This window comes from Pelodiscus sinensis, chromosome 27 (assembly GCF_052426305.1).
Source record: "Pelodiscus sinensis isolate ZL-2025 chromosome 27, ASM5242630v1, whole genome shotgun sequence".
Classification (NCBI taxonomy): Eukaryota; Metazoa; Chordata; order Testudines; family Trionychidae; genus Pelodiscus; species Pelodiscus sinensis.
This window is the reverse complement of record NC_143078.1, coordinates 19,000,123-19,006,122: the sequence shown is the minus strand read 5'-3', so window position 1 is coordinate 19,006,122 and position 6,000 is coordinate 19,000,123.

Sequence of the window (6,000 nt, the reverse complement as noted above, 5' to 3'; positions counted from 1 at the left end):
GGGGGGCAGGGCTGGAAGGGAATTTAGTTAGACGGTCTGAGAGCATGGAGGAGAGCCTAGGGGAAGGGGCTGGAGTTTAGGGGCCCAGTCTCCCCCATCTCAAGGGGGGCTGAGGCATCCTAGCCCAGCTCTGTGACCAGATTCCATCTGTGCTGTGCTGTATCCTGGAGAGGCAATAAACTTCCTCTATTCCACCGGCTGGTGCAGTCTGTTTGTGCCATTTCGGGGTGCAGGAGACGGGGGACCCCCAACGCGCCATCACACTGGTGTCAGAAGTGGGATGCACTGCACCCCGTGGATGGAGCTTCCAGCAGCAAGCGACAAGGCGCAGTAGAAGCAAGAGCCCTGGAGCCAGGCGTGCTGGAGACAAAGCGAAGCGGTTCCTGGGAATCGTGGGGCGCTGCAGCACTAGACTGGTGAGTCTGCACCGAGGGGACCAGCGGGCAGATGGCCTACGCCCGACTCTTGAAGGCAGAGCTGGTGGGGCTGTGCAGAGAGAGGGGCTTGCCTGTGCAGAAAGCAACCAAAGCCCAGCTGATTGCTCAGCTAGAAGAGAACGACCACCCACAGGGCCAGGATGTTGTCCCCAGGGGAAGCAGCCAGACCCCCCCCTGAGAGTGTGTCAGGCTCAGAGAGGGGGAGGAGTGCTGGAACTCACCGGAGAGATGAGACAGCTTCCCCCAGGAGGCCTGCAAGCTGCAGCCCATCTAGGGCAGGGGCCAGCCAAGCAGAGCTGCGGCAGCTGGAGATCCAGCTGCGGATCAAGGAATTGGAAGTAGAGGACCTAGAGAGGGACCACCAAGATCGAGAGAGGCAGCGGCAGCATGAGCTGCCATGGCAGAGCGGAGAACCGGCGGGGCACCGGCTGTGCCAAGAGTGGATGGGCCACAGGGTCCCAGGACTGCCAGATGCTTGGAGAGGCTCGTGGTGGCCCAATTGAAGGACATGGGTGACATAGACGGGTTCCTCAGCTCCTTTGAGAGGGCCTGTGGACTGCAACGGGTTCCCCCACCTGACTGGCTGCAGGAGCTCATCCCCGCACTGAACCAGGAGGCGGCCGGAGTGCTCAGTCAGCTGGAGGACCTACAGCCAGGGGATTACAACCGAGTCAAGGAGGCCCTGCTGCACAAGTTCGGGCTGACCCCCGAGATGTACAGAAAGAAGTTCCGGGGGGGTACAGAAAGGGCCACGGGAGACCTATGTGGACCTGGCCTCCCGCCTGGCGCAATACTGCCGCAAGTGGGTGTCTGGAGTCGGAGCCCAGACCGCAGAGGAGCTGCTCAAGCTGGTCATGATGGAGCAGTTCAATGAAGCGTGCCCACCCAAACTGAGGCTGTGGCTCAAGGACTGGAGACCAGAGAACCCCCAGGAGGCCGGGAGACTGGCGGATGAGTTCACGGAGAGCCGGTCCGGGTGTGAACGGGAGTCCCGGAGAGAAAGGGAGCCGCGCAGAGACCGGATCTCGGCTGAGCGACGGAGGGAGTCAACTACGGGGCGAGACCAAGGAACAGGTCGTCTGCGCCCCAGAGAACCAGCCAGGGCCTGGACAGAGACAGCCCAAAGCCTAACTTGCCAGCGCTGTGGGCAAAAAGGCCACAAGAGGGCTCAGTGCACCAGGTCCCAGGACCGGGGACTTTCCAGGGTTAACTGGCTGGGGCGGGAGGAAGGGCAGGCTGCCCCAGAGGCAGGGGCTGGCAGGCAAACCTCAGCTCAGAGAGAGGGGAAGGATGCTCAGTGCACCTCCCCTGGGAGGTCTGACCCTCGGAAGGCGGATTTCTCCGTGTACCGGGTGGGGGCAGGACGGCCCCTGCGGAGCGAGTGCCTCATACCCCTGGAGGTGGATGGTAGGAAGGTGACGGGCTTCTGGGACACGGGGGCAGAGGTGACGCTGGCCCGATCCGATATAGTGGCCCCAGAGCGGATACTACCCCACACCCAGCTGACCCTGAAAGGCATAGACGGGTCCCCGTTTAAGGTGCCTGTAGCCAGGGTGCATCTGAAATGGGGGGCGAAGGAAGGCCTCAAGGAAGTGGGGGTGCACCCGCACTTGCCCACCGAGGTGCTGATGGGGAATGACCTAGAGGAGTGGCCCCATGAATCTCAGCGGGCTCTAGTCACTACCCGGAGCCAGAGCCAGCGGGGGGCTGACAACATGGGTCCAGGGAAGGACTCCTGGCAGCGTCCTCAGGGTCCCATCCCAGTGGACACGGGGTCCAGCCAGGCTGGGACTCCGGACCTAGGCAAAGGTGGGGGACAGGTTCCGATCCCTGCCTCAGCGGCTGAATTCCAGGCTGAGGTGCAGGCAGACCCCTCCTTGCAGAGGCTGAGGGACCAGGCTGGCCTCCGTGCAGCTCGGCCCCCGGGGAGAGGTGGCCAGGAGAGATTCCTGCGGGGGCGTGGACTCCTGTTCCGTGAATGGCTTCCCCCCAGGAAGGCGAGGGCATGGGGGGGTCCAGCGGCAGCTGGTCGTCCCCCGAAAGTATCGCCTCAAGCTGCTGTATTTGGCCCACGATGTCCCCGTTGGGGGCCACCGGGGGATCCGGAGCACCCTGCTGAAGCTGCTCCAGCACTCCTATTGGCCGGGAATCTTTACAGCCGTGCAGCGGTACTGCCGGTCCTGTGACTCCTGCCAGAGGGGCGGGAAGGCCCAAGACAGGAGGAAAGCGGCTTGGGGGTCTCTACCCCAGATAGACCCTCTGGGCTTGCTGAGAGAGTTATGGGAGGGGAAGACCTCCCTGGATGGAGCTTCAGGGGTGGAAGCCACCCTGGCTGTCCAGAGAAGGCTCACTGGGCTCATGGCCCCGGCCCGAGAGACCCTGGCCAGAGATCAAGGCCAGCGGAAGGGTGGGTGTGACCCCCGAGGACAGGCCTGCGCCAGTCGCCCTGGAGCGGGGCGGCGAGTGGACAGAGGGAAGCCAGCTCATGTGGGGCCTTGCCACGGCCGGCCCGAGTCAAGGGGAGCACCCATGTCCCTGGGGCGGGTTCCCACGCAGAGGACCCAAACTTCCCTAGATCACGAGCGGAGTGACCCTGCTCAGTTCGCTCTCGGAGGGGGCAGAACTGTGACGTAGTGGGGGTACTTGCTGGGCTGTGGTGACCCCTGCTGCCTGGAGCAAGACCCAGCAGGGAAAACCTCGCTAGGCAGAGGTAAGGCCAAACTTGTTGAACCAGTGGCCAGACACCCCCCATGGAGAGGAACAAAGGAAGGTGGAATGCTGCCCTGACTGGGGGGCAGGGCTGGAAGGGAATTTAGTTAGACGGTCTGAGAGCATGGAGGAGAGCCTAGGAGAAGGGGCTGGAGTTTAGGGGCCCAGTCTCCCCCATCTCAAGGGGGGGTTCCCCGTCTCCTGCACCCCGAAATGGCACAAACAGACTGCACCAGCCAGTGGAATAGAGGAAGTTTATTGCCTCTCCAGGATACAGCATAGCACAGATGTAGTCTGGTCACAGAACTGGGCTAGGATGCCTCAGGCCCCCTTGAGTTGGGGGGAGACTGGGCCCCTAAACTCCAGCTCCTCTCCCTAGGCTGTCTCCTCCATGCTCTCCCACAGTAACAACTAAATTCCCTTGCAGCCCTGCCCCCCAGTCCAGGGCAGCATTCACCTTCCTTTGTTCCTCTCCATGGGGGGTGTCTGGCCACTGGTTCGACAAGTTTGGCCTTATCTCTGCCTAGCGAGATTTTCCCTGCTGGGTCTTGCTCCAGACAGCAGGGGTCACCACAGCCCAGCAAGTACCCCCACTACGTCACAGTTCTCCCCCCTCCGAGAGCGAACTGAGCAGGGTCACTCCGCTCGTGACCTGGGGAAGTTCGGGCCCCTCGCTACGGGACAGCGCGTCGGCGATGATGTTGGCGCTCCCCTTGACGTGGATCACTTCCATGTCGTAGTCCTGCAGGAGCAGGCTCCACCGCAGCAGCTTGGCGTTCGTCCCTTTCATCTGGTGCAGCCAGGTCAGGGGGCAGTGGTCGGTGAACACCGTGAAACGCCGGCCAAACAGGTACGGCTGCAGCTTTTGCAGGGCCCACACCATGGCCAGGCATTCCCTCTCTACGGTCGCGTAGCTCCGCTCCCGGGGCAGCAGCTTCCTGCTCAGGTACACGATGGGGTGACGTTCCCCTTTCTCGTCCGCCTGCATCAGCACCGCCCCCAGCCCAGTGTCCGAGGCGTCCGTAAACACGATAAAGGGCTTGTCGAAGTCTGGGTTTACCAACACTGGGGCCTTGGCCAGGGCTCCCTTCAGTGCACAGAGAGCCCTCTGGCACTGCTCCGTCCAGACCACCCTGTCGGGCCTCCCCTTCCTGCACAGCTCTGTGATCGGGGCAGCGATGGAGCTGAAGTTGGGCACAAACCTCCGGTAGTACCCCGCCATCCCAATGAAAGCCTGGACCTGCTTCTTGGTCTGGGGCACAGGCCAGTCCCGGATGGCCTCCACTTTGGCCGGCTCTGGCTTCAAGCAGCCGCTCCCCACCTTATGGCCCAGGTAGGACACTTCGGCCATTCCAACCTTGCACTTCCCAGCCTTTACGGTCAGCCCAGCCTCCCTTAGCCGATCCAGTACCTGGCTGACCTGGGCCACGTGGTCCTCCCAGGACTGGCTGAAGACGCAGATGTCATCGATGTACGCTAGGGCACAGTTCTCCATTCCCCTCAGCAGCTGGTCCACCAGGCGCTGGAAGGTGGCCGGCGCCCCTTTGAGGCCAAAGGGTAGGACCAGGAACTCATAGAGCCCCAGCGGCGTGATGAAAGCCGATTTCAGTCTGGCCTCCTGGTCTAGCGGCACCTGCCAGTAGCCCTTGGTGAGGTCCAGGGTGGTGAGATAGCGAGCTCCCCCCAGCTTGTCCAGGAGCTCGTCGGGCCTTGGCATCGGGTAGGCGTCGGACACCGTGATGGCGTTGAGCTTCCGGTAGTCCACGCAGAACCGGATCGACCCGTCCTTCTTGGGAACCAGCACCACGGGAGAGGCCCAGGGGCTGGAGGACGGCTGGATCACCCCCAGGGCCAACATGTCCTGGACCTCTCTCTCCAGGTCCTGGGCTGTTTTCCCTGTGACTCTGAATGGGGAGCAGCGCACCGGGGGGTGAGTGCCCGTCTGCACCCGGTGGACAGCCAGGTTGGTAAGACCCGGCTTGTTGGAGAACAGCTGCTGGTGGGAGCGCAGCACCTCCCGGATCTCGGCCTGCTGGGCCGGGGTGAGCTGGTCCGAGAGGGAAATTGACTCCAGCGAAGAGTCCTCTCCGGTCCCAGGGAACAGGCCCACCAGGGGATCCTCCCCCTGCTCCTCCCAGGGCTTACACACGGCCAGCACCAAGTTCTCCCTGTCCCAGTACGGCTTCATCATGTTAACATGATATACCCGCTGGCCGCGCGTCCGGCCCGTCAGCTCCACCACGTAGTTCACCTCGTTCAGCTGCTTAACCACCTTGAAGGGGCCGTCCCAGGCAGCTTGCAGCTTGTTCTTCCGCACGGGGATCAGGACCATCACCTGGTCCCCGGTAGCGTAGGCGCGGGCCCGTGCATTGCGGTCGTACCAGACCTTCTGCTTCCTCTGGGCCCTGCTCAGGTTCTCTCTGGCCAGGCCCATGAGCTCGGCAAGTCTTTCCCGGAATGTCAGGACGTATTCCACGACCGGCTCACCCTCCGGGGAGACCTTCCCCTCCCACTCGTCTTTCAATAAGTCCAGGGGGCCCCTCACTCGCCTCCCATATAACAGCTCGAACGGCGAGAACCCCGTGGACTCCTGGGGCACTTCCCTGTACGCAAACAGCAGGTGGGGTAGGTACTTGTCCCAGTCCTGCGGGTGTTTGTGCATAAAGGTCCGTAGCATCTGCTTCAGAGTCCCATTGAACCTCTCCACCAACCCGTTGGTCTGGGGGTGATACGCCGAGGCCCAGGTGTGTTGCACCCCACTCTTCTCCCACAAGCACCGGAGCAGGGCCGACATGAAGTTGGATCCCTGGTCCGTGAGAACCTCCTGGGGAAACCCCACCCTGCTGAAAATGGT